The following is a 27,570-nucleotide window of genomic DNA, read 5'->3' on the forward strand; positions in this document are numbered from 1 at the left end:
AAAATAAACATTTATTGAGGTATTTTGGTATAGAAACAACCAATAAACAATATACATGAACCATAAACATAGTGCAAAAGCATTTACCTCTCGTACAGGTCCCACCCTTATTACCCTCCAACCTAAACTACTCCCCCCCCCCACCTCCCGTCTGCTGATGATTAATTTTCGCAAAGAAGTTGACGAAACAGTTGTCACCTCCGGGTGAACCCTAACAGTGACCCTCTTGGGGCGAACTTAATTTTTCTCCATACAGAGAAAAGCCATCCATGTCTGATAGCAGGTCTCTGCCTTCAGGGCTTTGGATCCCTTCAAGCTAACAGTATCCGTCTCCGGGCTACCAGGGAAGCAAAGGCCAGAGCATCCGTCTCTCTCCTCCTGGATTACCGGATCTTCCGACACCCAGAAATCGCCACCTCCGGACTCAGTGCCACCTCATTTGTAAAACCTTGGACATGACATCCGCAAACCCCTGCCAAACCCCGAAGCCATGGACATGTCCAAAACATGTGGACATGGTTCGCTGGTCCTCCCGCACATTTTGTGCACTTGTTTCCACCCCAATGAATCTGCTCATCCGGACCACTGTCATGTGAGCCCGGTGAACAACCTTAAATTGGATCAGGCTGATCCTGGCACATGTTGCAGATGTGTTGACTCTACGTTGCCATAATCCATCCTCTATCTCACCTCCCAGCTCCTCCTCCCACTTACGCTCAGCTCTTCAGCTGCGTCTCCTCCAACCCCATAAGCTCCTCATAAATGTCCGAGACGCTATCCTTACCCACCCTCGAAATACCCTATCCTGAATCCCCCTCTCAGTTGTAGGAGCGGGAACGTTGCCACCTGTTTACGAAGGAAGTCCCGCACTGCAGATACCTCGATGTTTCCCTCGCCAGCCCAATTTTTTGCTCCAGTGCCCCCATAGTCGGGAAACTCCCCTCTATGAACACATCCCCTCCTCTCAATCCCGCTCTCCGCCATACCCGGAACCCCCATCCTTACTCCCCGGGGCAAACCGGCAATTATCACAGATTGGGGTCCAGACCGATGCTCCAACTGCTCCCATATGCCACCTTACTGGCCCCAAACTCTCAGGGCCCCAGCCACCACACTGGGCTGGTGGAGTACCGCGCCAGCGGAGCGGAAGAGGTGCAGTTACCAACGCCCCCAGACTGGTGCCCTTACAAGAAGCCGCCTCCATACGCACCACGCGACCCCTCCCCCCCACCCACTTCCTAATCATGGCTATATTAGCCGCCAGTAATAGTTGCTCAAATTTGGCAGCGCCAGCCCGCTCCCTTCCCAACTCTGCTCAAGCATGACCTTCCTTCCCCGCAAAACGAAACCCGTGATCACCCTGTTGACCGCGGAATAAAAATGGGAGACATTGAAATACAAATAGGAACCTCGGGATGAACCGTCATTTTCACAGTTGCACCCTCCTGGCAGTGACAATGGGAGCGGTCCCATCTCGAAAATCGTCCTTCATTTGGTCCACTAGCCGGGCCAGATTCAATTTATGCAGCCGGTCCCATTCCTGCGCCTCCTGGATGCTCAGGTACCTAAACCTACCCATCTGGCCTAAACGCAGCTCTCCCAGTCGCCCTCCTGTCCCCTCGCCTGAACCCAAACATCTCACTCATATCCATGTTTAACTTATTCCCCGAAAACCGGCCAAATTCCCCTTAAATCTTCATGATTCATCCATCCCCTCTACTGGGTCTGAAATGTACAAGTGATCATCCGCATTGAGCAAAACGCTGTGCTCCCCCCCCCCCCCCCTCCCTCCCATGCAGTCCCCTCCAGCCCTTGAAGCTTTCAGAGCAATTGCCAACGGCTCTATAGCCAGCGCAAAACAGCAGTGGGGAGAGGGGCATCCGTGTCTCGTCCCCGGTGCAGTCTAACATAGTCCGAAGTTGTCCTGTTCGTCCATACACTTGTAACCGGAGCCTGATACAGTAACCTGACCCAGTCAATAAAGCCCCGCCGAATCCGAACCGTCCCAGTACCTCCACAGATAATCCCATTCTCCCGGATCAAAAGCCTTTTCTGATCCATTGCAAAACATCTCAACGTCCTACTATAGAGCCGTTGGCAATTGCTCTGAAAGCTTCAAGGGGCTGGAGGGGACTGGTCATGGGGGGGGGGGGGGGGAGCACAGCGTTTTGCTCAATGCGGATGATCTGCTTCTGATATTTCACATGAATCGCCTTCTTACATTGGCCGCTAGCTGCCTGCCCTTAACAAACCCCGTTGGTCTCCCCAATAACGTCCAGAACACAATCCTCAATCCTGGAGGACAAGGTTTTGGCCAGCAACTTGGCATCCACATTCAGCAGGGAATCCTGTAGGAACCCACACAGTCCGGGTCCTGTCCCGCTGAAGAATCAGCGAAATCATGGCCTGGTGACATCATAGGGCAGCACCCCTCTTTCCCTTGCCTCATTGAACATCCTCAACAACGCTGGCCCCAGTATCCCCAAGAACGTTTCATTAAACTCCACGGGTACTGGTCCGGACCCCGGGCCTTACCCGCCTGCATGGCCTTCAAGCCCTCCACTATCTCTTCCAGCCAGGGCCTTACCGCCTACATGGCCTTCAAGCCCTCCACTCACTCTTCCAGCCCAATTGGGGCCCAAGCCCTTCTACCCGGTCCCGTCCACCGTTGGGAAATTCAGCCCCTCCAGGAAGTGCCTCATCCCTTCCGGCCCCGGAGGGGGTTCCGACCTGTACAGCCTGCTGCAGAAATCCCTAAACGCCTTATTCACCCTTGCTGAATCTCCAACCAGGTTCCCATCTCCGTCCTTTACTTTCCCTATCTGCCTCCCTCTTCTAAACCCTCTTCCTAAGTGCTGGGGAGCATTCTGCTGGCCTTCTCTCCATGCTCATAAATCCCCCCCCCCCTCACCTTTCTCAACTGCTCCACCGCCCTCCCGGTGGTCAGCAAGCTAAACTGCCTGCAACCTCCGCCATTCCCTTAAAACATTGCCTCTGGGTCTCTGCATACCTCCTATCACCATGTAGTATCAGCTTTACGATCAGCCCGTCTCTGCCCTGTCTATATTCTCCCTATGAGCCTGGATCGAGATCAGCTCCCCCCTTACCACCACCTTCAGTGCTCCCAAACCACTGCTGCTGAAATTTCCCCATGTTCATTGACCTGCAGGTAGCTCTGAATGCATTTCCTCAGCCGCTCCCACACCCCTTCATCTGCCAAAAGTCCCACATCTAACCTCCAGTGCGGGTGCTGATTACTGTCTTCACTAACCTGCAGGTCAACCCAGTGCGGAGCATGGTCTGAGATTGTAATCGCCAAGTATCTCGTGTCCACTACCCCAGCCAGAAAGACCCTGCTCAAAATAAAGAAATCAATCCGGGAGTACACTTTATGCACGTGTGAATAGAAGAACTCCTTTACCCTCGGCTCCCAAATCTCCATGGATCCACCAGTCCCCCATCAGCTCCATGAATCCTCTTAGTTCCTTTCTATTGCTGGCACCTTGCCCATTTTTGAGCTGACCAGTCTAAGCCGGGTCAATAACTGTATTGAAGTCCCCTCCCATGACCAACCTGTACGGTATTTTTCCCAGCATCCTCCTCATAAACCCCACATTGTCCCAATTTAGAGCATATACATTAAAAATACCATCTGCACCCCCTCTAGCTTCCCACTGACCATAATGTACTGGCCACTGGCCTCCCACATCCAAGAATATTCTGCCCGCCTCAAACACCACCCACTTATTGATCAGGATTGCGACCCCTCTAGTCTTTGAATCTAGTCCCGAGTGAAACACCTGACTGACCCAGCCTTTCCTCAGTCTAACCTGGTCCGTTACCTTCAGGTGTGTCCTGCAACATCACCACATCCGCCTTCAATCCCCTAAGATGCGCGAACACACGTGCCCTTTTGACTGGCCCATTTAACCCTCGAACATTCCAGGTGATCAGCCAAGTTGGGGGGCTCATTGCCCCCCTCCCCCCTCCACAGCTCAGCCATCCCCTTTTTTAGGCCTGCCTCCAGCCTGTGATCCATGCTTCCACCGGCCCGCCCCCAGGCAGACCCCACCCCTGACTCCTCTCTGTCCCTCAGCCCAAGTCCCTCCCTTGTCAGCAGAACATTCAACCGCCCCAGCAACAACACCCTGTAACCCAACCACTTTCCTGAGCCAAACTATGCACCCCCCCCCACTGCGCTTCCAAGAGCTAGCTCACCCAGCTAGTTGGTGGCCCCCAGCCCGGCGCCAGATAGTCTCCCACCTATTGCCCCCCACCCAGACCCCCGCTTAGACAGACAAACTCCCAACATTAAACAGTCCCCACACAATTGCCCAACAGAAAAAACACCAAGATCAAAACAAGTACACCTCCATCTCACAGTGCAAATGAAAACCTTAACTCGCTCAGCTCTACCGCTGGTTCCAAATCAATGCAAACAGCACCTCAACATCTTCCAAAACGCAAAACGAGAAACTTTTTACAAAAACAGAGAAAAAAAAAACATGAACGCTGCAGCCAAGTTCAAAAGTCTTCCGTCCTTCGCCAGCCCTTTCTTTCTTGCAAGTCCAACGCGTCCTCAGGTGACTCGAAGTAAAAGTGGGATCCTCATGCGTGACCCAGAGACGGCTGGGTATAACAGTCCAAACTTCACCTTTTTCTTGAAAAGGATCCCCTCATCTGGTTGAAGCTGCTCGCCTCCTGGCCACCTCCACACGCAGGTGTTGGTAAACCCAAAGGATGCTATATTCCCATTTACAGCTCCGTGTCTGCTTGGCCCACTGCAGAATACGCTCCTTATCCGAGAACCTGTGGAATCTCACACCATAACCCTCGGGGGTCTCCCATCCGCGGCTTCTTCATGAGTGCTCTGTGAGCCCTATCCACCTCCAAGGGCCGGGAGAATGCCCCCTCCCCAGCAGCTTCTCAAACATGCCTGCGACGTATACCCCAGCGTCCGTTCCTTCGGACCCCTCCGGGAGACCGATAATTCTTAGGTTCAGCCGGCGGGACCTGTTCTCTAGGTCCTCCACCTTCTCCCGAAGCTTCTTTTGCTGGTCCCCCTGTATCCCACCTCCAGATCCACCGCAGTCTGATGCTCCTCCTGCTCAGCCAGCGCCTTCCACCTTCTGGATCACCCGATCCTGGGCGTCCAATCTGAGCTCCAACCGCTCAATCGGCGCTTTTATCGGGTCCAAGCAGTCCCGTTTCTGGTAGCAAAGACCTCCTGAATGCCTTGATCAGCTGCTCCAGACTATTGGTTCGACAAGCCAGAGGTTTGCCCCTCCACCATGCTGTCACCTTTCATAGAATTTACAGTGCAGAAGGAGGCCATTTGGCCCATCGAGTCTGCACCGGCTCCTGGAAAGAGCACCCTACCCAAGATTAACACCTCCACCCTATCCCCATAACCCAGTAACCCCACCAACACTAAGGGCAATTTGGACACTAAGGGCAATTTCTCATGGCCAATCCACCTAACCTGCACATCTTTGGACTGTGGGAGGAAACTGGAGCACCCGGAGAAAACCCACGCACACACGGGGAGGATGTGCAGACTCCACACAGACAGTGACCCAAGCCGGAATCGAACTTGGGACGCTAGAGCTGTGAAGCGATTGTGCTATCCACAATGCTACCATGTTGCCCTTCTTGCAACTACAGCCCAAGTCTTCTCTGTCTTTTTGTTTCTGCCCGTACGAACACTTCTAGTCTTTTCTCCATGCACTGAAGTGGGAATTCAGTAGAGAATTGCCACTAACATCCGTTCTCAAGTCCGTTAAAAAAATAGGAGGAAAAGGTCCAAAAGTCCGACCAGAGCGGGAGCCAACAAATGTGCAACTTACTCCTTCATAGCCGCCACCGGAAGTCCTCCGGGGCTAGAATTGACCACACACCAGGTGGGGGTTGCAATATAACTTGGGAGCTCAGGTCCCTGATCTTTGGAATGGGAGACACGATGTTTGGGTTACAGATAATTAAATGAAAACACACCAGGTTGTAGTGGTATAAGGATGGCTCTGGAGGCTGCCAAGAGTTTTTTTCAGGTGGACGGCCTGTCTTTGGTTTCTTGAAAAGGGTTTCAAAACGACAAGCTGGTGAATTGGCATGTGAATGAAAATAGAGGTGCCAGCTGAAGCTAGGAAGGCTCAGATATGTGATGTATTGGTTGAATATGTGGGTCTGTTTGAAACACAGGAGAGCTCACATGGTTCTGAGACTCAGAGGGATCTGGTGTGCAAGAGCATGAATCACAAAAGGCGAGTATACAGGTACAGAAGCAAGTAATTAGGAAAGCTAATAGAATGTTATTGTTTATTGTGGAGGAATTGAATACAAAAGTAGGGAGGTTATGCTTCAGTTATACAGGACATTGGTGAGGCCACATCTGGAGCACTGTGTACAGTATTGCTCATTTATCACCAGTCCAGTAGAACAAACTCTCCAACCATCCCCATTGATGAACTGTCAGAATGAACAAAATGCCGTCCTGGGTGTAATTAAAGCAGAAACAATAACTGCAGAATCAAACCCCGATAATCATTTGTGAACGTGTTGGTGTCTCACAGGCGCCAATGAATCTTGGATTCCCTTCCCACACTGAGAGCAGGTGAACGTCCTCTACTCAGTGTGAACTCGCTGGTGTCTCTGCAGGTTGGATAACTGAGTGAATCCCTTTCCACATCGAGAGCAGGTGAATGGCTTCGCCCCAGTGTGACCTCGCTGATGTTTCCGCATGTTGGACAATTGACTGAATCCCTTCCCACACTGGGGGCAGGTGAATGGTCTCACCCCAGTGTGAACCCGCTGATGTGATTTCAGGTTGGACAATTGACTGAATCCTTTCCCACACTGGGAGCAGGTGAATGGTCGCCCCAGTGTGGACTCGCTGATGTGATTTCAGGTTGGATAACTGATTGAATTCCTTCTCACATTGAGAGCAGGTGAACGGCCTCTCCCCAGTGTGGACTCGCTGATGTGATTTCAGGTTGGATAACTGATTGAATTCCTTCCCACACTGAGAGCAGGTGAACGGCTTCTCCCCAGTGTGACCTCGCTGATGTTTCCGCATGTTGGACAATTGACTGAATCCTTTCCCACACTGAGAACAGGTGAACGGCTTCGCCCCAGTGTGACCTCGCTGATGTTTCCGCATGTTGGACAATTGACTGAATCCCTTCCCACATTGAGGGCAGGTGAACGGCTTCTCCCCAGTGTGGACTCGCTGATGTGACTGCAGGTGGATTAACTGAGTGAATTCCTTCCCACACTGAGAACAAATGAACAGCCGCTCCCTGGTGTGAACCCGCTGGTGTCTCCGCAGGCCAGATAACTGAGTAAATCCCTTCCCACACTGAGAGCAGGTGAACAGCCTCTCCCGAGTGTGAACTTGTTGGTGTGCCCGCAGGTTGGATAATTGAGGGAATCCCTTCCCACACTGAGAGCAGGTGAATGGCCTCTCCCCAGTGTGAACTCGCTGGTGTGTCTGCAGGTTGGATAACTGAATGAATCCCTTCCCACAGTCAGAGCAGGTGAATGGCTTTGCCCCAGTGTGAACCTGTTGGTGTGTCAGTAAGTTGGATAACTGAGTGAATTCTTTCCCACAGTGAGAGCAGGTGAACGGCCTCTCCCCAGTGTGAACTCGCTGATGTGTCTGCAGGTTGGATAACTGGGTGAATCCCTTCTCACACTGAGAGCAGGTGAATGGCCTCTCCCCAGTGTGAATGCGCCGATGGGCTTCGAGCTGTGATGGAGATCTGAATCCCTTCCCACAGTCTCCACATTTCCACGGTTTCTCCATGTTTTGGGTCTCCTCGTGTCTCTCCAGGTCGGACAATCAGCTGAAGACTCGTCCACACACAGAACACATGTATGGTCTCTCCCCGCTGTTAATGGTGTGATGTGTTTCAGGCTGTGTAACTGGTTAAAGCTCTTTCCACAGTCAGTGCTCTGGAACACTCTCACTCGGGTGTGTGTGTCTCGGTGATTTTCCAGTCACACTGATGTTTAAATGCTTTGGGGCCAAGAGATCGGGTAAACATTAACTCTTCTGGATTCAAAGGTCATGATATTCAGATCCCAACTAATCAAGTGGCTCTTTCAGATCGAGATGTGACATTTGAGATTTCTGTCTGTAATTCCTCCTCTTGTAATATCCTGCAGAAGGAGTTTAAAAAGTCAACTCAGTACAGGATAGAAATTCAGAACAAACAATTCTAGTTTCTGTACAACATTCGTTCCTCTCTCATTCCCCAATACCTCATCTCCAATATATTTGTCTCCTATTCCCCATACCTAGTCTCCAGGGAGGGATGGAGTATTGGAGCAGTAAGTATAACAACTGTACCTCGGGATTCACGGCCGAGTCTCCAGGGAGCAGACTCGAAGGGACGGAGTTTCGGGGCAGTAAGTATAAAAACCTTATCTCGGGATTCGCAGCCGAGTCTCCAGGGAGCAGACTCGGAGGGGCAGGATATCGGAGCAGTGACTGTAGGAAGGATGAGCTAGCTGACCACTGCACTCTGGTACAGGAGATCATTCAAGCGGGGGGGAGGAAGTGGTAGTTGTCGGGGATTCTATAATTAGGGGAACTGATAACATCCTTTGGAAGCAGGACCGAGAGTCTCACAGGGTATGTTGCCTTCCCGGTGCCAGGGTGAGGATCTCTAACCGGCTTGAAAGGATATGGAGAGGGAGGGGGGAGGATCCAGTTGTTGGGATCCACGTTGGGACAAACATCAGCAAGACTTGGAAAGAGGACCTGTTTGGGAATATCAGGAACTAGGAACAAAATTAAACAACAGGCCTCCAAGGGTTATAATCTCTGGATTTCCCTGAGCCATGTGCAAATTCGCATAGGGATGCGAAAATTAGGGAAGTAAACACGTGGCTAAAGGAGTGGTGCGGGAAAGAGATCTGGGACTAGTGTCCACGTGGAAAGGATAAATAGGGAGGTAATCAGGAACCTAACATCAGGAACTGCAGCTAATGACAAAACTACAAGTAGTATACTGGTTAAAGCAAAAGTAAAAAGTAACAAACAAGCAAATAACAAACAAGCAAATAACAAACAAGCAGTGCTGAGGGAGCGGTCAGGGGGAACAGCCCGATTAAGAGTTCTATAGACAAATGCACGGAGTGTAAGGAATAAACTAGACGAGCTGCAGGTGTAAATGCAAGTTGAAGATTATGATGTCGTCGCTATTACAGAGACTTGGCTGCAGGACGGTCAGGACTGGGACCTAAATATCCAGGTTATAAAGTTTACAGGGGGGCAGAGAATATGGCAGAGGGGGTGGAGTAGCCTTCCTGATTATGAGGTGGGCATAGGTTTAAGGTGCGAGGGGCAAGATTTAGAGGAGACGTACGAGTCAAGTTTTTTTTTTACAGAGGGTAGTGGGTGCCTGGAACTCGCTGCCGGAGGTGGTGGGGGAAGCAGGGACGATAGTGACGTTTAAGGGATATCTTGACAAATACATGAATAGGATGGGAATAGAGGGATACGGACCTGGAAGTGTGGAAGATTTTAGTTTAGACGGGCAGCATGGCCGGCACAGGCTAGGAGAGCCGAAGGGCCTGTTCCTGTGCTGTACCTTTCTTTGTTCTTTGGTTCTAATACTTTGGGGAGTGTGAGCTGCATTGTTACCCTCCTGTTTGTCTAGAATCGGACCCTCTTTCCCCACTCACTATGTGAACATGTTGACTGGTTGTTGAATTGCTGCCATTTGATCTGGAGGCTCTGCTCCCTCAGAGATCCTGTTCTGAATGAATTCTCAATGTCTTGTGTTGTATTTCTGCGGCAATATCTTGTTCTCTGGGCCCATTTCCCGCCAGTTTTTCTGCTGCTTTCATTGTTTGAAAAATAGTGAAAACAAAAGTAATAAAATATTGACATTTGCGGGTGTCTGGCGGGAGGGCCGCGGCTTCCCTTCCGACAGGGAGTCAGGGAGCCGCTTCAGCTCTTTCCGTGCGGCCTGGTCAAGCTGCCGAGAGCCTCGGGACTCACTGCTCGGTGCCGCCGGTCGGTGCTGCGGGTCTGACGGGGGAACAACCCAGTCAGTGACCTTCCCCTGACCACGGTCCGGGGCTGCGCATGTGCGGCGGAGCGCCCACCCCTGACCTTCCTGTTGATATTGACCAATGGGAAGAATTGGAGGACTGGAAGGACTCTGGTCCTCCAGCCAATCAGAGCGCGGGCATTGTGTGAATGAAAATTGAGCTTCACACAACGTGAAACCTCTTCCTGTCTCCAACATCTGGGATTAAAACACTTTCTTTTCTCCCCCTTTCCATTTATTTTCTCAATCTCACCTTCATTGGTCACTTGCAGCAACTGAAGGGAAAGGAAGTGAATCTAGGGAGGGTGCAGACTCTGGAAAAGTTGGCCCAGTTCTCTCTCTCTGAAAGGGTGTGACCTGAGGGAATCTGAGGTTGCAGATCCCTTGGCCTCCTGTCGGTTATAACCTGGGAAAATGGTGCTGAGGTAGAGGGCCAATTATCTCAACAAATGGTTAAGCAGGCTTGATGGGCCAAATGCAGCTCCTATTTATTCTGTCATGAAGCACATGGTAGCACAGTGGTTAGCGATGTTGCTTCACAGCTCCAGGGTCCCAGGTTCGATTCTCGACTTGGGTCACTGTCTCTATGGAGTCTGCACATTCTCCCCGAGCCTGCATGGGTTTCCTCCAGGTGCTCCAGTTTCCTCCCACCAATCCCGAAAGACTTGCTGTTAGTTGAAATGAAAAATGAAATGAAAATCGCTTATTGTCACAAGTAGGCTTCAAATGAGGTTACTGTGAAAAGCCCCTAGTCGCCACATTCCAGCACCTGTTCGGAAAGGCTGATACGGGAATTGAACCCGCGCTGCTGGCCTTGTTCTGTTTTACAAGCCAGCCTTTTAGCCCTGTGCTAAACCAGCCCCTCAGTGATTTGGACATTCTGAATTCTCCCTCTGTTTACCCGAACAGGCGCCGGAATGTGGCGGCTCGGGGCTTTTTACAGTAACCTCATTACAATGTTACTGTAAGCCTACTTGTGACAATAAAGATTATTATTATAAAGCAGTGAGCATGGATCTGTGAAACAGCCTGAATGAGCACCTTCAGGAACATTGGGAGGGTGAATATTAAATACAGCAGGGTGAGAATGGAGGGAGAGTGTGTGGGATGGAGATTTACAACTTTTAGGAACATAGCAGGCCATTCAGCCTCTGGAGCCTGTACCGCTATTCACTGAGATTATGGCTTATCTGTGACCGAACTTCATATACCTGCCTTTGGCCCATATCCCTTAATGTCTTTGATTTACAAAAATCGGTCTATCTCATTGAAAAAAAATTAATAAACATTTTATTGAGGTATTTTTTGGTTTTACAACAACAAAATAAACAATTTTCTTTATTCCCACAGTTCAAAGATGTGTAGGTTAGGTGGATTGGCCATGACAAATTGCCCTTGGTGCCAAAAAGGTTAGGTGGGGTTACTGGGTCACGGAGATAGAGTGGGCTTGGGTAGGATGCTCTTTCCAATGGCCAGGCTGGCGCAGATTCGATGGGCCGAAAGGCCTCCTTCTGCACTGTAAATTCTATGATTCTATGAAAACAGGTTCACAGTTTAGCGCAATTTTATTCACAACTCAACAAAATATGACTCAGGCTCACAGCTGAGCTTTGGGTTTTGCCCACACTTAGTAACGGAGGCTGGCAGGCTACGGCCACTCCATCTGGATGCCTTCTCTGGGTTCCAAACCCAGGGTCCTTTTTTCTTACGATGGTTGTGCCTGGGGGACTCCCAGGTTATCGCTGAAGATCTGTTCGATATTTTTTTCTTTATACTGGTGAGCTAGGATAGAGTCATTGGTATACGCCCACCACCGGCCATTGTCCAAGTCAGACCCCAACCTGTTAATGGGAAAGACAGGATATTCCTGTTTATCCATGGTGATTCAATCAAGACCCATTGTCCTCCAAAACTCCCCTTATCTGACCAGCCATCAGCTCATTATGGAGTCTGATGGCTTCTTTTGTCTGTTTTTCGTCCTGCTGCAAAGTTGATCACCTGTGTCTGGAAGTTTGTTACATATTCATAGTCTTTGGAGTGTGTAATCATAAAGTCCATATAGCAATAACAGGTCTTGACTTGGGTGCTTTTGCAGATAGTCAGTATCGATTCCAGCCAGGGTCTCATGAGACAGTTTCTGTTCCTGACCTATGTGTATCTTCTCAACCTGTTTTCAGTACCACATTTCCCCCTGTGATCCCATAAATGCATGGGATCATTAGTTTGGGCAATCCTAAATCCCAGAGTGAACCAGAGATTCATACTTTCCTTACAATATTCAGCACGGTAGCACAAGTGGATAGCACTGTGGCTTCACAGCGCCAGGGTCCCAGGTTCGATTCCCTGCTGGGTCACTGTCTGTGCGGAGTCTGCACGTTCTCCCTGTGTCTGCGTGGGTTTCCTCAGGGTGCTCCAGTTTCCTCCCACAGTCCAAAGACGTGCAGGTTAGGTGGATTGGCCGTGATAAATTGCCCTTAGTGACCAGAAAAATAGGTTAGGAGTAGTTGTTGGGTGGGGTTAGGGTGGAAGTGAGGGCTTAAGTGGGTCGGTGCAGACTCGATGGGCCGAATGGCCTCCTTCTACACTGTATGTTCCAATATTCAAAGCTTATTCAATTACATATTTAAAACCCAATTTCCAAGTCTCATTTCGCAATGCCACATTTAATCAAACTTCCATTTGCCTTTTGTCCATCTTTTAACATATCATTGTAAAAGCTTGATATATGGTAATGAGAACAATAGGAATAATAACAAAATGCAACCTGATGTGTATCCAAGGGTGAATTCCCACTGTAAACCCCAATTCCAAATATAGTCCCACTAAGTTATTTCCTTTAAAGTTTTGACTCCCATTTCCTAACCCCAGGTGATTAAGTGATTGAAGAATCCCACCATTTGTTGCAGCTTCATTGACACTCCCCAGATTTAACATTATCTCCCTACCTGTAGATCACCTCACTCATGCTTACATAACAGCTCTTATCCTTGTACTGAAGGTCATTCATTTCTTTTTAAAATAAATTTAGAGTACCCAATTCATTTTTCCAATTAAGGGACAATTTAGAGTGGCCAATCTACCTATCCTGCACATCTTTGGGTTGTGGGGGTGAAACCCACGCAAACACGGGGAGAATGTGCAAACTCCACACGGACAGTGACCCAGAGCCAGGATCGAACTTGGGACCTCGGCTCCGTGAGGCTGCAGTGTTACTCACTGCGCCACCGTGCTGCCCATCGGTCATTAATTTCTAAACAATTTGTAGTTAAATACCCAGGATTAAAACAACCGATTTTACATATTCGCACACTCATTACCTGTGTTAACATTTACTCAGTATTGATAATGCACACAAAACGAATATTACTTATAAAATAACCTAGTTTCAAATGGTGACATTGTAAACTGAGAATGTTTAATTTACCTCCTTTCAAACAGTGAAAGGGTTTTGATGCTCAGCAACCCATACAGACTAACTCCTATTGCCCTTTTTTTGTCAATTTAGAATTTATTTATTATCCTTTCCATATTAGTTACTATTTTCACTTAATTCTATTTTTAAATAAATTTAGTGTACCCAATTATTTTTTTTCCAATGAAGGGGCAATTTAGCGTGGCCAATCCACCTACCCTGCACATCTTTGGGTTGTGGGGGTGAGACCCACGCAGACACGGGGAGAAAGTGCAAACTCCACACAGTGACCCGGGACCGGGGTCGAACCTGGGTCTTCAGCGCCATAGGCAGCCGTGCGAACCACTGGGCCAGCTTGCTGCTCTACTTAATTGTTATTTAACCAATCAGATCTCAAGAGCAATTATATAGTGGCATGGTAGTTTTAAGAGAAGTCAAATCATCAGACAATGCTATTTGTGTAGAAGGTAAGTGTAACACTTCACAAACTGTAATTCAAAGGGCAACAATGAGGTCTGAATGAGTTAACCATTTCCACAAAAGGCAAAGCCTTTAGATCTGCATTGCCACTGTTGTGACAGAGCAATCTTGGAATTATTGAAGCCTCTAGAATCGTTGGCTGTGACTTGTGATATCTCTGTATTTAAACAAAAGCACAAAGATACACTCGGCCTGGAGCCAAACTAGTTAATTTGGTTTAGATGTATCTGTCAATTTCAAAATCCAGTTTAAACTCCCAATTGACTTAAAACTCAGTTTTGCAGAATATAACATATTAAAAAAACTAGAAACACCAAAGGAAATTCACATTCTTTACTAAACACACACTCATTCATCCACGGAGACCTCCAATCAGACAAAAGGATTTCAAAGCATTATACTTTCATTCAATCTCAACAAACTGAAAAATAATTAGAATTTCCACAGAAAATAAATGAAGTGGATTAGGACAGTAGTCTTCATTGTTCTTTCTTCAAATCTGTAATTAAAACTCAAAGAAAAGATAAATTCTCTTGCAAATATATATAGTAAGTTTAAACTCTTCTGCAGCCACAGGGGCTTTTCCATTGCTCGAGAATCACCACTCTCCTGCTCGAACAATCGGTTTAAATCTGGTCCTGCTCCTTAACCTAATTCAAAATACAACTACATACATACATTAAACAAGCAACTTTGAAATGACTAACAAAACCAGACCAGAGAGTTACCTTAGTGACACAGGCACCAGATAGATTCACAGACAATGAAAAATCACACACACAAACATGCAATCAGCAACTTAGCAAAGGGCGGGATTCTCCGACCCCGCTGCCGGGTGGGAGAATCGCCGGGGGTCAGTGTGAATTCCGCCCCCCCCCCCCCCCCCGGCCGGGTGGGAGAATCGCCGGGGGTCAGCGTGAATTCCCCCCCCTCCCCACCGGGTGGGAGAATCGCCAGGGGTCAGCGTTAATCCTGCCCCCGCTGGCTGCTGAATTCTCCGGCACCAGGGATTTGGCGGGGGCGGCAACTGCGCCGCGCCAGCGGCTGTTGGCAGCGCCCCCCCCCCCCCGGCGATTCTCCGGCCCGTGATGGGCCAAAGTCCCGCCCGTTCTATACCGGCCCCGCCAGCGTAAATTGGAGTTGGTCTCTTACCGGTGGGACCTGGTGGCGCAGGCGGGCTCCGGAGTTCTTGGGGGGCCGCGGGGGATGTGGCACCGGGATGTGCCCCCACGGTGGCTTAGCCCGCGGTCCGGGCCCACTGATCCGCGGGCGGGCCTGTGCCGTGGGGGCACTCTATTCCTATGTGCCGGCCGTGTATGCCTCCGCAATGGCCGGCGCGAAGGTGAAATCCCTGCGCATGCGCGAGGATGACGTCAGCAGACGCTGACGTTCCCGCGTATGTGCGGACCTACGTCGGGCAGCGGAGTCCCTTCCAAAGGCCTTCCATACCGGCCGGCGGGGCGCAAACCACTCCGGCGCCATCCTAGCCCCTGACGGTGTGGAGGATTCCGCACCTTTGGGGCGGCCCAATGCCGGAGTGGTTTCCGCCACTCCACTGCGCCGTTTCTGCCCGCTCCGCCGATTCCCGACCGAGTTCTCTTTTTCCCCACTGCCAGCTCTGAACGAGTTGATTAAAGCCTGCAAACTAACTTTTAACCTTATATTGAATAAAACTAACCATTACACAATTTTTTCAGATATGCATTCAGAATATAATTTGAACCCTTTCCAAATTGATAATTTAGCTTTTTTGTTGAAACGCAGAAGACATATCTCTCCAATATATATCTGTCATCTTTATCTATTGCTTGATCCCCAAAAGCTCCCATCATATCCCTTTGGAAGGAGACTGGAAACTCACCAGACTGGAAATGCTGACCTCTTTTTCCTAACTTCTAACATTAAGGTGCTCCCAGGGCACCGACTTTCACACTGACGTCTAAAACCTCATATCCCAAGACTCACTAGTCTCTGATTTGTGTTTGAGGATAATCCCAGACTATCCACAGCACAAATGTTCACACTGACTTCTTTTAAAACTCAAATTTCCACACTGACTTTTTCTAAAACTCTGTTTCCATACTGACTTCTTTGAAAACTTACATTTCACTGACTTCTTCAAAAATTCAATATTTCCAAAGGACTTCTTCGAAAACTAATATTTCCACATTAACGTCTTCCAGAACTCATATCCCCCTCCCCCCTTTGACACAATGGATCCCTCGAGGAGCCTTTTGTCACTGGCCACTTTCCAAAAGGTGGTTTGAATATCCTTTCCTTCTTCCGTGAATTTTAAGGATCCCGGTCCCGTTTGCTATTTCTCCATTCACTACTCATCAGTACGATATGGAGAGCACAGTGGATTCACGTCAATACTAACAAATTACTGACTACAGGACGGTTAACGCTACCAAACAGTACAGGAGGAGGTGGGTAAACCAGCCACCACCTGGTGAGAGAAGCGCTGATGCAACTGTTGCTGCACTTTTTAACCTTCAGGGTCTGTACTCTACTCATTAACTTTGGCTCCCAGACCCTTTCTAATTTACTGTAGTACCCACTTGGGTCATTTCTCACTCTGGAAGCTCTGTCATTTCTCTCTCTCCTTATTCTCCCCCTCTCCCTGGGATTTCTCACAGGTGTGTAGGAATCCTCTGGGTTTAGGGGTCCGGCTTTCACTAAATTCCCCCCCATAGATTTTACCCAACTCCCTTGACTATCCTAGATCTAAATAGGTAGTTTGTTCACCTCGTATTACAGACACCCGGTTATAGCCCAATTTTACCTGTCAAAATCTGTATTAGTCCTTCACTCACTGAAGACTGGCCGTTACGTGGGGCAATCTGCCCTCTTAATTCAGGCTCAGACAGATTGTTGGAGAATACTAGGTTGAAGGTTCGACTTCGGAGCAATATATCAATTATCGAAGGAACGTCTGAGGTGCCAAAATGTTATACCTTTAAAATCTCTGGTGCGTTCGACCAGTTTACGACATCAAAAGTTTTACCCAGATTCCCTTATTTGCGAGATGAAAAAAGGACAAAACAGGGTAGCACAGTGGTTAGCACAGTTGCTTCACAGCTCCAGGGTCCCAGGTTTGATTCCCGGCTTGGGTCACTGTCTGTACGGAGTCTGCACAGTTCTCCCCGTGTCTGCGTGGGTTTCCTCCGGGTGCTCCGGTTTCCTCCCACAATCCAAAGATGTGTAGGTTAGGTGGATTGGCCATGATAAATTGCCCTTAGGGTCCAAAAAGGTTAGGTGGGGTTACTGGGTTACAGAGATAGTGTGGGCTTGGGTGGGATGCTCTTACCAAGGGCCAGGCTGGCGCAGACTCGATGGGCCGAATGGCCTCCTTCTGCACTGTAAATTCTATCATTCTAGGAAAACAGGTTCACAGTTTAGCGCAATTTTATTCACAACGCAACAAAATCTGACTCAGTCTCACAGCTGGGCTTTGGGTTTTGCCCACACTTAGTAACGGAGGTGGCAGGCTACGGCCACTCCATCTGGATGCCTTCTCTGGGTTCCAAACCCAGCGTCCTTTCTTCTTGTGATGATTGTGCCTGGGGGACAACCAGGTTATTGCTGAAGATCTGTTCGATCCTTTCTTTATACTGGTGAGCTAGGATAGAGTCATTGGTATACGCCCACCACCAGCCATTGTTCTAGCCAGACACCAACTTGGTAATGGGAAAGACAGGATATTCCTGTTTATCCATGGTGATTCAATCAAGACCCATTGTCCTCTGAAACCCCCCTTGTCTGACCAGCCATCAGCTCATTATGGAGTCTGATGGCTTCTTTTGCCTGTTCTTCGTCCTGCGGCAAAGCTAATCACCTGTGTCTGGAAGTTTGTTACATATTCATAGACTTGGAATGGGTAATCATAAAGTCCATGTAACAGTAACAGGTCTGTGCCTTGACTTGGGTGCTTTTGCAGATGGTCAGTATCGATTCCAGCCAGGGTTTCATGAGACAGTTTCTGTTCCTGGCCTATGTGTATCTTCTCAGCCTGTTTTCAGTCCCACAATAAAATAACCCCAGAATCTAGGGTACGCAGGCGAGGTGAAAGGAGCACTTTGCGGGACATCGGATGATTATTTGGTTGTGCAAACTCGGTCCTGAACTCGGTGCAGCTGGCGGAGACAAACAGTTATGCCTCCTGGGTAGCCGCGGAAGTCGGAAAAGGGCTACAATATGGGGTATATGGGACGCACTGGCTTCCATAAATTTACAGGGAGAAGAGCTTCTGTGAGTCCAGGACAAGGTATCTGTGGGTATAATTAACACCATTCAAGCACAAGCAAAGGGAGGGGCCTGTGACACTCTTGCAGGAGATTCAATTGACTATCCGGGGTGACATAGAAGACTTTAGGTTCGGGACAATCCCACGGCACTTATTCACCCCCCTATACAAAATAAACCTCCTTCACAACCACAGGGACAGGAACAAACTGGTGGTTACCAGGCCAGGCAGTGGACCCACTGCGGGAGGGATAAAGTTGAATCTAGCAGTCCCCCAGGAAAACCCATCCAAGGGAACCTTTAAGGACAGCTCTAGGTTTGAGTCATTGGGAACCGTGCAGGAGGGTTGGGTTTATTGGACCGGATCTAGACGATACTGAGCACATCATAATGACCTGGCACATATGAGCACCGCAGAATGCTGTTCCGATTCGGCACATTACATAGTGTGTACCTGTCGGACTCTCGAACCCTTGTCAATCCACAGCAACGTTACGGTCAATGTTATGCCACTGAAAGAAGCTTTTAAGCCCATACAGGTCGGTCCCACACAGCCGGAGGTGGGGATAATCGCGGGAGGCCTCCTATGTGGTAGCAGCCACAGCTTCTGTCTGCAGGTAACAGACTCTTTAACACTGAGGGAATTTCACCTCCCCCGACATACATCAGGCTACCTATTTGGGGCCTGGTGGGATGACTCACTTTACATGGACAAGACACCAGGCAGCACAGTCCGATAGGCTATGCACGGAGCAACAGAGCTCGCTCAGGAGAATGTCAGGGCAGTCGACAAATCAGATAAGGAAAGGAAAGATCCAGGTGGGCTCAGCTATCCAGACCATCATTCAGGTGGGACTCTCCGGAACACAACATTATGTGTTCCCGGGGCAGCAGGCAACCGACTTACAGACGGGTGGGAGGTAATCCGAATAGGAATGACTGTCGGTACAGACATAATGCTGGTATGGGCAACGGTTATGTGCTGCCTACAGCGTAAGTGGAGAAAACCTTAGACCGTCCTCCAGAAAATCCCACTAGTCGCCCTCAGGGAGCGGTGTTATGGATCAGTGTTTAGAGAACACCAAAGTGTATCATGGAGTTCACTTGACCCACAACTTTTAACAGAATGTGGTTATGGGGAGCACTAGGGCCCACTTTACAGGTGTGGTGCAACAGAGAACTAAGAATATTTTTAAACAATAACAATGTTTATTCTATGAATCCCATTAACATTTTTAAACACAGACAATAAACATCTTAGCAACCATCAACTAAAATACTCCCCCCAAAGAATACAGTACTCTATAAGTAACCCTTAATCTTTCCTTACAACATCCATAAGACAAAAGACCCTTTTTAAAACAGATCAGATTTAAATTCACTGCTGAGTGCAGTTATCACTTTGAAATCCTCAAATGATCTGGAGACAGTCTTTAGATTGCAGAGAGAGAGATCCTGATTCAGCTGTTTGCTTTTCCTGCGGCTATCCAGCTCTCAAAACGAAACTAAAATATACTGTAGCTGCCTGCTCAAAAACAAAGTGTAAGACAGACAGCCCAGCTCCACCCACACTCTGACATCACTGCAGCGATCTGACAAACACCCATTTCATAAAGGTACACCTAATACAGCTATTCGAGAAACACCCATTTCTTACTCGCACATGACACCTCCCCCAAGAAAAAAAACTAAACCATCAACTTCAACATGGTTTCATTTTTCACCTTTTCACTTTCCTTTTAGAAATATGGACAATGAATATACATTTTTTTTTAACAAAACACACAAACATTTAATAATAAAATAGTCCATTTCAGTTCTTCTTCCTCCAACTGGAATCCTTCTTGATTGACAGTCTCTCTGGACAAGAAGGTCTCTGCACAATCCATCGATTTCTCTATGCCTCGGCATTTCTCTTTAAAGTCAGATAATTTAGTTCAATCTGATCACAGAGCCCCTTGTAATTCTCCAACACAGGAGCATTGGTTATCACAGCTTTCAGGCAGTCAAATGCCTGTTGAAACTCCGCTGTTCATTTAAATTTGCTACGCTTCTTTAGCAAGTCCATCAGTGGAGCAACCGCACTGCGAAGATTTTGCACAAATTTCCGGTAGAATCCACTCATGCCAAGAAACCGCATTATTTCCCTTCTTGTCGAGGGTATTGGAAACTCCCCAATAACTTTTGTTTTCACATCCCATGGGATCATTGGGCCCTGTCCGATTGTATGGCCCAGGAAAGTGACTTGGGCTTTTCCAAATTCACTTTTGGCTAGGTTTACCACCAAACCTGCCTCCTGAAGGCGATGGAGTAACTCCATCAGATGCTACAAATGTTCTTTGCATGTCAGGCTGAAAATTACCAGATCATCGCTGTATACCGCACAATTGAGTAATCATAAATGACTTTGTTAGTTAACCGTTGAAATGTGGCTGGGGCGTTTTTCATGCTAAATGGCATAACTTTGATTTGGTATATACCATCTGGAGTCTCCTTCATCCTTTCAGATAAAGGTACCTGCCAGTAACCTTTAAGTAAATCCAGTTTGGAAATAAAAGCTGATTGTCCCACTTTCTCATTGCAATCCTCCAAACATGGGATAGGATAAGAGTCCGTTCTTCTAACCACATTAACATTTCTATAGTCCACACACAACCGTTGGGTACCGTCTGGTTCAGGTACCATCACTATGGGTGAGCTCCATTGGCTACAGCTATTTGATAAACATTCATTTCTTAAAGGTACTCGCACATGACAGCGGGAAGGGAAAAGGTTAATGGCTGTTACTCACAGCGAGTGGTTTAGGACACTTTCCTGATCTGGAGGCCAGGCCACCTTAAGGATCCAGCACCGTGTCCTCAACTATGATCGAGGAAGGAGAGCTTCCATGAGGATAGGCAACGATATCCACAAGGTATAGTTTATTTCACAAGTGGGGTGCACCACAACAGATATCGGTTCATGGCGATCTTGGGTCTATTTTTCATCCAGGGGGGCCTGTTGTGGGAAAATATCGGGGCCCATGTTTTTCTATATATATATTTATTCACATGTCCATTCACATCTCCGTTTAATCACGGGATAAATGTACAAACGCACAAAGGCAAGTCATACCTCACTAGAAAATAGGGACGGGTTAATTCAGACATCCTGGCAGGCAGCAATCAACACAGGCCATCTACACCCACAATGCCAAAAGTCTGATAAACCCATTTGAATTAGCAAAACAATCAGGGAAACTGCACGGAGACAGACAGACTGCTCAGACATCCATAAAGATGGTTATCTCCGGATGAACATAGATGGGAGGCTGTTAACACCACATCACAGTTAGAACAACCCTTTGAAATGCTAAATAGGGGCCAGAAATTGTCCGGAGATGCAATTATCAGGTCTGTTTATAACCATTTCTGTAGCTAATGTGATTATACGAACCATCCAGTATTCAATAAAACAAATCAATGTTAATATTAAGTTTTGCATATGTCCAACTATCTGTAGTCAGTAAAAACAAGTAACATATCAATACGACATCGGACAGTACAATGTACAATGGGGGAGAGGCACAGACTCGTTGGGATCTGCAGCATTCAGGCCCAAGCCTTTGTATCTCCACATACATGTGAAACAAAGACCTTTCCTTAAAGTTCACCACAATCTCCAGGACTCAACTTTAATTCCCTCCAACACCAACTGTCAGAATGAGCAAAATGCCGTCCTGGATGTAACTGAAGCAGAAACGGTAACAGCAACACAATCCAACCCCTGGAATCACTTGTGAAGTTGTTCGTGTCTGAGTAAGCGCCAAGAAACAGAGAATTCCTTCCCACACACAGAGCAGGTGAACGGCCTCTTCCAAAAGTGAACTTGCTGGTGTCTCTGCAGGTTGGATGAGTAACTGAATCCTTTTCCACACATGGAGCAGATGAATGGCTTCTCCCCAGTGTGAGCCCGCTGGTGTCTCTGCAGTTTGATTGATTCACTGAATCCCTTCCCACACTGAGAGCAGCTGAACGGCCTTTCCCCAGTGTGAACTCGCTGGTGTGTCTGCAGGTTGGATAACTGAGTGAATCTATTCTCACACTGAGAGCAGGTGAACGGCTTCTCCCCAGTGTGAATTCGCTGGTGTGTCTGCAGGCTGGAGGAATGACTGAATCCCTTCCCACACTGAGAGCAGGTGAACGGTTTCTCCCCAGTGTGAACACGCTGGTGTGTCTGCAGGCTGGATAACACAGCGAATCCCTTCCCACACTGAGAGCAGGTGAACGGCCTTTCCCCAGTGTGAACTCGCTGGTGTATCCGCAGATTGGAGGAAAAACTGAATCCCTTCCCACACTGGGAGCAGGTGAACGGTTTCTCCCCAGTGTGAACTCGCTGGTGTTTCTTCAGGCTGGATAACTCAGTGAATCCCTTCCCACACTGAGAGCAAGTGAACGGCTTCTCCCCAGTGTGAACTCGCTGGTGTGTCCGCAGTGTGACTGAATCTCTGAATCCCTTCCCACACTGAGAGCAGGTGAACGGCCTTTCCCCAGTGTGAACTTGCTGGTGTGTCCGCAGGTTGGATAACTGAGTGAATCTCTTTTCACACTGAGAGCAGGTGAATGGCCTCTCCCCAGTGTGAACTCGCTGGTGTATCTGCAGGTTGTAGGAATCACCGAATCCCTTCCCACACTGAGAGCAGGTGAACGGTTTCTCCCCAGTGTGAATTCGCTGGTGTTTCTTCAGGCCGGATAACTGAACGAATCGCTTCTCACACACAGAGCAGGCGAATGGCCTCTCCCCAGTGTGAACTCGCTGGTGTGTCTGCAGGTTGTAGGAATCACCGAATCCCTTCCCACACTGAGAGCAGGTGAACGGTTTCTCCCCAGTGTGAATTCGCTGGTGTTTCTTCAGGCCGGATAACTGAACGAATCGCTTCTCACACACAGAGCAGGCGAATGGCCTCTCCCCAGTGTGAACTCGCTGGTGTGTCTGCAGGTTGGAGGGATCACCGAATCCCTTCCCACACTGAGAGCAGGTGAACGGTTTCTCCCCAGTGTGAATTCGCTGGTGTGTTTTCAGGCCATATAACTGAACAAATTCCTTCCCACACACAAAGCAGCTGAACGGCCTCTCCCCAGTGTGAACGCGTTGATGACACTCCAGCTTAGATCGGGTACTGAATCTCTTCCCACAATCCCCACATTTCCATGGTTTTTCCATGTTTTGCGTCTCCTTCTGTCACTCCAGGTTGGACAATCGAAACCTTACCGACACACAGAACACGTGTACAGTCCCTCCCCGCTGTGAATGGTGTGATTTTTTTTCAGGCTGTGTAACTGGTTGAAGCTCTTTCCACAGTCAGTGCTCTGGAACACTCTCACCTGCTTGTGTGTCCCAAGGAATCAAGTGATTCTGTCAGATCAAGACGTGACATTTGAGATTTCTGTCTGTAATTCCTCTTCTTCTAATATCCTGGAAAAACAATTTACAAAAGACATCACTGTCAGAACAGGATAGAAATTCAGAACAGACAATTCTAGTTTCTCTGGAACATTCTTTCCTCTCTTATTCCCCAAAAGGTGTAAATCTCCATCCCATACACTCTCCCTCCATTCTCACTCTGCTGTATCTAATATTCACCCTCCCAATTCTCCTGAAGGTGCTGATTCAGGCTGATTGACAGATCCCTGCTCACTGCTTCCTGGCCGATATTAATTTATTGTCTCCTTAAACGTCAGCCACCTGCTGGGGAAACCAGAACCTTTCATTGTTTGAGAGCCTGAATCAGCCAATAGGAATCATTCTGCTCTGCGATGATGTCTCTGCATTGCAGTGCGCAGGCTCGGCGCGGGAGCCCCGCTGGGTCCCCACTCATTGTTGTGCCTCCTCGAGACAACGTTTCCAGGCAACCAGCTGACGTCTCCGGCCAGGGCGAGAAGACTCTCGCCCACCACCCTTCCCCCGCCGGGGCAAGCGACTGCGCATGTCCAAGAGAGAGGGGGAACTGAGCATGTGCGAGGGAGTGCCCACCACCTGACCGTCCAGCAATTGGTGTTGACCAATGGAAAGAGCTTCACGTAGACTGAAACCTCCTCCTGTCTCCAACATCTGAGTAAAACACTTTCTTTTCTCTCTCTTTCCATTTCTTTTCTCATTCTCACCTTCAATTGGTCACTTGCAGCAACTGAAGGGAAACGAAGTGAATCCAGGGAGGGTGCAGACTCTGGAAAGCTTGGCCCAGGCCTCTCTCTCTCTCTCTCTCTCGTCCTTTGCTCCTTCAGCTTGACGCATTTATTTGTCTGTCCAAAATGATAGTCTCTTTCCTCATGTTCACAATTAAAGTGCTGGTTTCCCCAGGAGATGGCTGACATTTAAGGTGACAGTAAATTAATATTGGACAGAGATAATAATCATAATAATAATCTTTATTATTGTCACAAGTAGGCTTACATTATCACTGTAAGTTACTGTGGAAAGCCCCTAGTCGCCACAGTTCGGTGCCTGTTCGGGTACACTGAAGGAGAATTCAGAATGTCCAATTCACCCAACAAGCACGTCTTTCGGGACTGGTGAGAGGAATCCGGAGCACCCGGAGGAAACCCACACAGACATGGCGAGAAAGTGCAGACTCCACACAGACAGTGACCCAAGCTGGGAATCGAACCTGGGACCCTGGCGCTGAGAAGCACAGTGCTAAACACTGTGCTACTGTGCCACCCTGTATGATATGTCTAGTGTTGTTATATGGTGTACATTCGACATATTATTCAGGGTTCTGTAATAAAGCACATTTATTGTTATTTCTAGCTGTTTAATATAGTATAATAACTCCGTTATATATTTCCAATCATTGTTCCATCCGGTGGTTGTTAGACTCTGGATTTCTCTTCTACAGGGACCAGTGTAGGGCGAGGGTCAGTGAATATTTTTACGGATGAGTTGGATAGATTTGTGATTGAAGAAGGTTATGGGGAACAGGTGGGAAAATGGAAAGAAAGCTGAGATGAGGAGGGATTTCTTCACTCGAGGATGTTGTGAAGCTTTGGAATTCTATACCCCAGAGGACTGTGGAGCCTCCATCAGCAAGTATTCCCAAGACAAAAATTGATAGGTTTCTGTTATAACCTGCCTGCTTACCATTGGCTGGGGACTAATGACAATCCCACAATCCTGTGGGAGTATGAGCTTCCCCAATGAGGGGGGCGGAGAAATCATTAGCAGACTCCCTGCATAAATAGAGCTGGCCAATTTGGAACCAGGGAGAGAGAGGAGTGAGCAGCAAGGGAAGTTGCTGCTGCTGCTGCTGTTGTGTATATATATGTTATTGTAAATAAATTTTATTTCTTTGTATCCTGAAAACTCGTGCTGGATTCTTCATGGCCCTCACAAAAGTTTCTATATATTGAAGATATCAAAGAATATGGGGGATAGTGTGGGAAAATGGTGCTGAGGTAGATCGGTCAATGATCTCATTGAATGGTTGAGCAGGCTCGATGGGCCGAATGGCTGACTGCAACTCCGATTTGTTATGGTTTCTGTGTCCAGGACAGGAGCATGGATCTGTTAATCAGCCTGAATCAGCACCTTCAGGAGAATTGGGAGGGTGAATATTAGATACAGCAGAGTGAGAATGGAGGGAGAGTGTGTGGGATGGAGATTTACAGCTTTTGGGGAATGAGAGAGGAAAGAATGTTCCATTGTAAGTAGAGTTGTCTGTTCTGAATTTCGATCTTATGCTGACTGCAATGTCTTTTCCAAATAGTTTTACAGGATATTAGAAGAGGAGGAATTACAGACAGTTATCTCAAACATCATGTCTCGGTCTCACAGACTCACTCAATACATCGGGTCCTAAATGTCATTGGTCTTTGAATCCAGAAGGAGAATGTTTTACCGATCTGTTGACTTCAAAAGATTTTAACCATCAGTGTGACTGAAAAGCACCGAGACACACACACACCCGAATGAGAGTGTTCCAGAGCACTGACGGTGGAAAGAGCTTTAACCAGTTATGCAGCCTGAAAAACATCACACCATTCACAGCAGGGAGAGACCGTATGTGTTCTGTGTGTGGACGAGGCTTCAACTGATCGGAAAACCTGGAGAGACACAAGGAGTAACAAAACATGGAGAAGCCTTGGAAATGTGGGGACTGTGGGAAGGGATACAGAGTCCCATCTGTGCTGGAAACTCATCGACACATTCTCACTGGGGAGAGGCCGTTCACCTGCTCTGTGTGTGGGAAGGGATTCACTCATTTAGTCTGTCTGCAGTCACACCAGCGAGTTCGCACGAGGGAAACACTGTTCACTTGCTCTGTGTGGGAAAGGATTCAGTGATTCATCCAACCACCAGAGACACCAGCGAGTTCACACTGGGGTGAAGCCATTCACCTGCCCTTAGTGTGGGAAGGGATTTACTCAGTCATCCAACTTACAGATACACCAGCGAGTTCACACTGGGGAGAGGCCGTTCACCTGCCCTCAGTGTTGGAAGGGATTCATGTGATTATCCAGCCTGCAGTCACACCAGCGAATTCATACTGGGGAGAAGCGGTTCACCTGTGTTCAGTGTGGGAAGGGATTCAGTGATTCACCCACCCTGCAGACACATCAGCGAGTTCATACTGGGGAGAGGCCGTTCACCTGCTCTCAGTGTGGGAAGGGATTCCCTGTTATCCAACCTGCAGAAGCATCAGCGAGTTCACACTGGGGAAAGGCCGCTCAGCTGCTCTCAGTGTGGGAAGGGATTCACTCGGTTATCCAACCTGCTGAGACACCAACAAGTTCACAAGTGATTACGGAGGCTGGATTCTGCTGTTCTTGTTTCTGCTTCAATTACAGCCAGGACGGCATTTGTTTCATTCTGACAGTTTCGGACATGAACTTCAAATTGCTAAAGGGCTGGTAGCAATGCTAAGCTTCCTTCTCAATGGTGCAGTAGTTTCTCTGGCACAGACATAATATATATTTTAAAAGTATGCCACCAACCTCTCTATTCCTGACTCACCATCCTGTAGTAACACTGCCCCTGCACCCAGGTCCCTAGTATCTGTGGCTATTCCAAAGGGTTTCGAAAAATCAGGTTTGCTTACCAGCACGACCCTCAGTTTTACAAACGCTGTTTGGCATCTGCTAAACATACCATTTTTGCTTGTTTCCGCAATACATTTGTCAAAAATACCGCTGTGGTACTGAAGTCAAATACAAACTTTCTATAGAACCAGCACATGCCTAGGAACCTCATAATCTCCCGTTTTGTTTTGGGAATGGGGAAATCTAGTAACGTCCTTACCTTGGCTCTTCTGGGCACCACTCACCCCTGTCCCACTACTTGCCCCAGCTTTGGCAAACTGGCTTTTGGCCAAAGTGATGACTAAATCGGCCAACTGCA

General features: G+C 48.2%; 1 pseudogene; it reads right to left on the reverse strand.

Moving 5' to 3' along the window:
• Nucleotides 1–7,039: 7,039 nt before the first annotated feature.
• On the reverse strand, nucleotides 7,040–24,295 carry LOC119951777 (annotated as a pseudogene).
• Nucleotides 24,296–27,570: the final 3,275 nt, after the last annotated feature.

Source organism: Scyliorhinus canicula, chromosome 17 (assembly GCF_902713615.1).
Source record: "Scyliorhinus canicula chromosome 17, sScyCan1.1, whole genome shotgun sequence".
In the NCBI taxonomy this organism is placed as follows: Eukaryota; Metazoa; Chordata; class Chondrichthyes; order Carcharhiniformes; family Scyliorhinidae; genus Scyliorhinus; species Scyliorhinus canicula.